Source organism: Hippoglossus stenolepis, chromosome 12, assembly GCF_022539355.2.
Source record: "Hippoglossus stenolepis isolate QCI-W04-F060 chromosome 12, HSTE1.2, whole genome shotgun sequence".
NCBI classification, from domain to species: domain Eukaryota; kingdom Metazoa; phylum Chordata; class Actinopteri; order Pleuronectiformes; family Pleuronectidae; genus Hippoglossus; species Hippoglossus stenolepis.
The window spans coordinates 23,025,015-23,032,593 of NC_061494.1; positions in this window are offsets into that span (position 1 = coordinate 23,025,015).

Below are 7,579 nucleotides of genomic sequence, written 5' to 3' on the forward strand. Positions count from 1 at the left end.
ATTTCATGAGGAGGAAAAACTCAGTTTTCTTTGTGGAAACTACAGATTCAACAATTATGAAAGTAAATCAAATAAAATTGATTAAAACTAATACAGATAAATTTCTGAGGCTGTGTGATATTGTCGATGTTGATGCGTCAGAATGAATTAGATCAGATTAATTAGGTTTAATATGTAAAATCTTTTGAAAACATTGAAGCTCGTTCAAAAGATGCATGCACCTCACCAGCAGGGGGCAGCAGCGTGTTCTGCTGAAACCAAAAGTGAACATTTGTTTTATTTTGAAAATCTAAAAACAAAGATTTGGGTTTTCGTCAAAGTTTTGCTTCACATCATTCATATTTGTTTTATCACTGCTAATGGAGATAAGACATTAAATGATATTGGATGTCAGGACGTCAGCAGCTTTTCCCACAGATGAACTCCGGGTTGTGGAGAAAGATGGGACATGGTTGTCGTGGTGACCATTTTCCCAAGGGAGACCCCCTTATCACCTGGTGCAGGTGTGTGTGTGTGTGTGTGTGTGTGTGTGTGTGTTTTCTCACAGTTAATGATTCAGTGACCTTTTGATGGGGAAACATAATAAAAAGATAAAAGTGATTTGGGATCAGATCTGTTGTTGAACAGGTTTTGTTCTTTCCCAGAAGAGACTCTGAGTCCATCACACACACACACTCACACACACACACACACACACTCTGAGACTCATAAACATTAAACCAGTGTGTTTTTTGACATTGAATCACAGACTTGTTGCATCAGAGTTAATCAATGAAGAGTCAATAGGTGACACATCACAGTAAACAGTCGACTCAGGAAATGAGCCTTGAACCGTTTCCCTGTATTAAAACATAATAAAGTGACCTAATGTCACTTATCGGATCAGATATCGTTTCCCGACATGAATACATCTGGAAAATTGGGTCTGGATATTTTCTAGACTTCATCTTTTACACATGAAGACGCAGCAGGAGAATGACACTTCCATGTGTCGCAGACGTCCCTGAGGGGGGGGTCACACACAGGAGCAGCAGTAGAAGGTTGATTTAGTTTCTGAACCCCGCCGCCGGCTGCTGCTGACTGCAACACAAACACCAGGATTCACTTCTTCTGGACGAGACGGAGCCACTGAGCAGTTTTCCACGTCCTCTTCCAGCAGATTGACTTTCAGCTCATTTAACTCAAAGCAAAGGACGAGAGCACCGAGGAGTTATTTTTCCATTTTCTCATCTGCCTGAGGTGTAATAATCAATGTATTGGAAATAAAAGAAGCTCTGTGTTAAATCTTATTTTGTTCGGCTGTGGCTGATTGGTTATTGCAGACTGTGAAGGTTATATATTATATCGGGTGTATTGGTCAAATACAGGGAAGCAGCTGTGTGTTGTGGGGCTGAGATCAGCCACCGCGTCCAAATGTAAAACACTTCATTTCAATCAGTAAAGGTTTTGATTGGCCTCCAGGAAATGACTCAAAATGTAATCATTTTCCATCTTCAGCTTTGATTTGATTGGTCCACGACTCCATCGGCAGAGGGCGATGATCAGAGGAACGCTGACCACCTCCTGACTCAGGGATGAGACAAGCAGCTGCCAGGAAGCCAGGATGATAAAACTGGATCTTAAGTTCTCAGGAATCGATGGCAGGAGCAATATCCTCTCTCACATGCACTCCTGGATCAATGCAGACGCACCGTCATGCAAGGAGAAGGAGGAGAAGGAGGAGAAGGAGGAGAAGGTGGAGAAGGAGGAGCAAAGCCTGCTTGTACACACTTTGTGCACACAATTATGTTCCACATGCCGTTTGTATTGCGTGTTGGTAAATCAGGTAATGGGACCACTTTTATTCCTGCAGCCTTTGGAAAGTTTCTTCTTTTTTCCAGACTGGAGCGAGTGAAGTGGAGGAAACAGTGGGTCACAGTGAGCGTGGAGGTTTTCCTCGGTGAAGGATGTGACTCACCACCCTGATCCAAATCTCCACTTTCCAGCTAAATGACCAGACTGCAGGAAATGTGTGTTTGTTGATGTTTGAATGTCACCGTACGACAGGTACACGCTCGGCGACAGATTCTGAGATCAAGATGTCAGGCTCTGACATTAATTTGATTCAGAATTTCATCTGTAATGTCGGCAGCACTGAAAACATTTGATCCATCACAGTGTGTGTTGATCTGCTCTGTGTCTTGTTCACGCGATGGAAACGTTTGCTTTCTGTCTATTCCTGTTTCTGTTCTGTGATGTTGTGAATCTCTCTGTAAACACGTTAAAGTGCTTCTCAGTTTCTCATCAGCTGCTGCAGAACATAAACTCCCATTTTCCAGTAGCTTCAGTGGAAGTATCTGCTGTGTCTGTGGTTTATTTTTCCTTTTGCACGTTCCAGAGAAGTTCCAGAGAAGTTCCAGAGAAGTTCCATAGCTCTTACAAAGTTACAAAACCAGATTCTTCTGTTAGAATTCGGAGTTCTAGTCGCTGTCATTTAAAACGAGCTGAAGCTGAGTCCAGTAGATCGATGAACCGGCTTCTCTTCTTCTGTTGCATCCGTCTGACCTGATCTATGACTTATTAAAGCACCTGCTGTTACCATCAATGACCACAGATGTCGCCAAATCATCCATGAATGAAATTAAGGATTGTAACTTTAAAGCAGCTCTAAAGAATAATGTAATAATATGACGATGTGATGAGGTTCATGAAGCTGGAGAGAATCATCATCTGACTTTACTTTGACTTCACAGTGAGCTTCAGCTCTTTTAGAGCGGCAACACATTTACTGTTTTGGTTTCGATTTGCCGCTCTCATAAAACTCAAACAACAACCAGCAGCTGGTGAACATGGAGAAGCGTTTAGGAGCTAAAGAGCCTGATCCTTTCCACTGGAGTTGATAATATGTCAATGTTTGCTCTCGTAATTCCCACAAAAGACATTTGCTGGATGCTCGGTTCACTGATCCCTCATCTGTGACTGAGGCCTGATGTTTTCCACCAGAAACTCAGTGATAACAGTGATAACAGTGATAAAATATAACGATCCTGCTCCAACAGAAACCTCAGAGACACAGTGTTTACCCAACACTGTCGGACGAAAGCTACCTGGATCTGAACTTCACCACGAAGCACTGTCTGCATACAGGAGGGCACGGGGCGGGGGGGGCAATTTACTGCAACATGATGAAGAAACAGGGGAACGTGATGGATGAGCCACCTCCTGGTTTTAATGAACATACAGTACAGCCTCTCGGGCGGAGGTTGTGCTCTAATTCTCTGCGTCCTTCGGGGAAAAGAGAAATGATAAGTGAACAGAATCAAAAGGGAGGCAGAAAAAAACCAGTACAGGAATGGGGGTGCTGAGAGAGAAGAGGAAAGAAAGGAGGAAAGAAAGAAAGAGTGAAAGGCAAAGAAGTCGGATAGAGAAGGAGAAACAATCCTTGCAGGTAGAAGAGGAGGTGAGAGGAGGTGTGAGGAGGGAGATGCAGGAGTAGCAGCAGAGCGTCTCTGGAGAATCGCTGCAGAAGATATCATCACAGAAAAGAAAGAGAAAATGAAAAATGCTAAACCTTCCCGAGCCCGGCTGCAACACGGCGCTCGAACAAACCCGGCTGCTGCAGCACAGGAGAGGAAACACCCACGTGCACAAGCACATGCACATGCAGCAGACACATGCTCTTTTCATTATGAAACTAAGGGCACAGAATCTGCTGGTGAACATGGATTCACTGTACATGGTGTTCTCTAGAGACAGGACGAGACAGAGCATGTGACCTCCCTCGTATGATGAAGTGTTTGGATCTGCCCCTGTTTCACTTCTGGATTGTGGGAGGAAAAGGAAACGCGGCGTCCATCTTTATATTCAGTCTGCGTCAATGATCCTCGTGTTCACAGGATCTGGGTTTGTTATCGTACCTTCCTCTTCAGATGATTTTGGGACAAAGCTGAGAAAACATAAACTTTTAAGTGTTTTTTTAACCTCTGAATCTTTCATTTCCTTTTGAAAACACCCATAATGATTGAGTTTTACATTCACTTCAGTCAGAACAACACTTAAACGTCAGCTCATCCTCGTCCTGATCAATTCATGCGTCATATTTTCTGCCTCGAGCTCCTCGTCGTTCTTACTCTTCAAACCAAACAAACACAGTGAAGCCGACTGTATCTCCAGCTCCACAGAGCGGGATCCAGTTTCAGGGGCTCGGTTTTATCTCCCTCAGCAAAAGCAGATGTGCTTTTTAACAATGTACTGAAGGAAAGTGGTGGTTGCACAGGATCCCGACTGGAAAAAGTGATTTCAACCTGCTCGTCCTTATTCTTGCTTCCCCGAGGATCATATTCAGCCCAGCTGTGTTGTTTCACTTCAGGTTTACACTCCACTTGTTCTCCGAGTGACTTCAAACCTCCTCTGACAGAAGAAATTCCAGCTGAATTTCACAACAAGGAGATTTTGCGGATATGAATCTGGCTGCTGAGGCTGCAGCTTCCTTCATTTAAACAGGAAGTGACCAGTCCAGAGGTTAAATCAAACCACAACCCATGAATCTACTGTTTTTATCTGTTTATTTTGTGAAACATTACCTGTTGCCCAGTGACACAGTGGCAGCTTTGTGTCGGCCGCCTGTCGGTCGTGTTGAATTAACCGTTTCAAATTCACTTACAGAGCCACAGTGTGTTTGGAGAAGTAATGAATTGAATTATTCTGATTGAGTTACCCAGGACGCCGCTGTTTGCTCAACCTCCTTTCAGCTGGTTTGTCGTTTGCAGAACTTTGAACGCTTGATTCTCGCAGGAACGCGACTCGCGTTAGAGACGACAGCAGCTCACTGGTGCTCGGGGAAAGGATTTATATCGTATGTGTCAATCAGTCATTGACACACACTGTAAATAAAGATGGACTCCACTGTTTCCTGGAAGCACTTTTTGTGTAATCCTGCTACAAATCAAACAAAACAAATGGAGCGACTCCAAACCAACAAACTCTCCATGACCATGAGAGATCAACTCTCCAAAAAAGGGAGGTTCTACCATTCTACCAGCGTCTCAAATATGTGATAAATCTGTTAAACTCTGGGGGATTTTCAGTTCCCGTCATGGGCAATCAGAGAAAGCGATTAGCGTGATCGTGGATAATCACATGTAGTTCTCTCAGTCCTGCTGAGCTGCACAATGTATTTGATGGTGTTGTTAGCATGAGGGTTAGGAGAGAAGAGCCAGAGAGTACAAACTATTTTACATCTCCTCAAAAAACAAGCTTTTAGGACCATCTGTCTTATCGTAAAAACCTTATTTGCTAAAAGACATTAATAAAGCAGGACTTTATTAACGCTGGTACCCAGATGTGAAGTTAGTGCCCACGCTGACCCAGAGTCCACCAACATCTGGTCTCAATCTTCAGTTCACTTAAATAATTGTGTCCTTATCTGATTTGAGTCGGTTGGTAATTCTTCTCGCCTCAGTGACTCAAGGCTTTGCTGTTTTTTTACCGCGATGCTTAGTGGAGACTTCGTCTTGTTTGAGCAGAGAGAAAAGTTCATCTTCCATGTTTCTGGAGATGAGACCCGACAGGTGAAGGAACACGGAGAACAGATCTGCACACGGCTGCAGCTTATCACTGGATGTATAGACGAGCATTTACTGTATGAGGCTGGAAAGAAACAGAACACTAGATCTATAAATCTGACCCCTGATCTGTGGGAGAAATGCATCCATCCAGTACCTGCAGCACTTATCCTTTAACAGTACATAGAGACAAACAACTCCCAGTAACACAGAACATGCAAACGGCCCGGGACGAACCAGGACTTGGGCCACAGCCACACTACGATGTTTTTATCTGGGTCTTCTCTGGTCACAACGTGGCCTTCGCTGATTCGTCAGGCTCCGATCACGTGACCCACTTCCAGGAGAAAACAACCGGCATGAGCCTCGGCTGTAGAACACGACGTGGTTAATCAGTCACAGGCGTTATGACCCTGTGGTCTTTGCTAACAGCTGTTGTGCAATTAGAAAACTGTATTTTACAACGATACAACTGTTTACATGCAGAGGAGACAGGATATTTTTGTGAGTAATTCCTGTTTTACACCATCAATATTCACGTGATGTGAGTGTTGGACAGGATTAAAACTGATACAGAGCCAAAACGCTCGTGTGGACAGAGATTGATTGAGATTTCAGAATGAAAACACAGTAATATGGATGAAGCTTCCTGCTGAGAGGCGACATTACCAACCACTGCATCACCATACCCCCTGGAGAAGTTACATATCTATCTGCAGCTATCTGTGGACATGATTCAATCCAGAAGAAAAGCCACACAACGGACCATAAAACAAAAGAGGAGGATTTATCTCGGCTCATCTCTTAATGGCTGATATCTGGGTCTTTAAAGACACTTTACTGGTCGAGCTAACTGGGACGACTTGCGTTCACAGCAGACCACAGCTGAGCTGCTGGTTTCCAGAGGGGAGGGAGGAGAGGGCGGCTGAACCTCCCAACCCCCGGCTCTGGATCAGTCCTTGTTATTACACCTGCAAGCAATGAGCGGCGAGATCCTCGACACGCTGGAGATCAGCCGAGGAGAACATGAGGCCTCCCGCCGTCTTCTCTGGTTTCTGTCTTGTGCAGCTACTTTTCACCCTGTTTCAGTTTCTGCTTTTTATTTCAAACCTCATCGAAAGAAGCTCGATTAGCGTGGATTCACTGTTTCTGATCGTCATATCGCTTGAAACCAGTTTGACAGTAGAAACATCTCCAGACTCGACGCTCCCCAGCTTTTATTTTCCTACATAAATTCTTGAACATATCCTTCCTCTAATATTTCTTCTTTTTAATTTCCTCTTGTCTATGAATTCTTTAGTCTCGTGTGGAAGCAGTGCCGAGGTTATTAAGTCTTCCACTCCAGCGCCTCGGCTTCGATGTGTTTGGACGGCCAGGGAGAGAAAGTCCTGATAATAAACTCCAGAACAGATCAATTATCCGTGTGCCAGTGTGTCTCAGTGTGTCTCAGTGTGTCTCAGTGTGTCTCTGTGTGTCTCAGTGTGTCTCTGTGTGTTTCAGTGTGTCTCAGTGTGTCTCAGTGTGTCTCAGTGTGTGTCTCAGTGTGTCTCTGTGTGTCTCTGTGTGTCTCAGTGTGTCTCAGTGTGTCTCTGTGTGTCTCTGTGTGTCTCTGTGTGTCTCTGTGTGTTTCAGTGTGTCTCAGTGTGTGCCAGTGTGTCTCTGTGTGTCTCTGTGTGTCTCTGTGTGTCTCTGTGTGTCTCAGTGTGTCTCTGTGTCTCAGTGTGTCTCTGTGTGTCTCTGTGTGTCTCTGTGTGTCTCAGTGTGTCTCAGTGTGTGAGCGCAGACGCAGCCAGACTTTCACAAAACATCAGCAACTTCTTAAAGTTTGGAGGAGGAGGTGTTTTCTCCAGCTGCATTAACAAGTCAGCGCTGGGTTATAAAATATCTCCTGAAACTTTTTTATGAACAATAATAATCATGAGCACTGAACCGCTGAGTCATCGTATTCATAATGAACTGAGGTCTTTACTAAATCATCACGGACTAATATAAGTAGCCTAATAAAGCTAGAGAAGTATTAGTTGATTAATCAATTA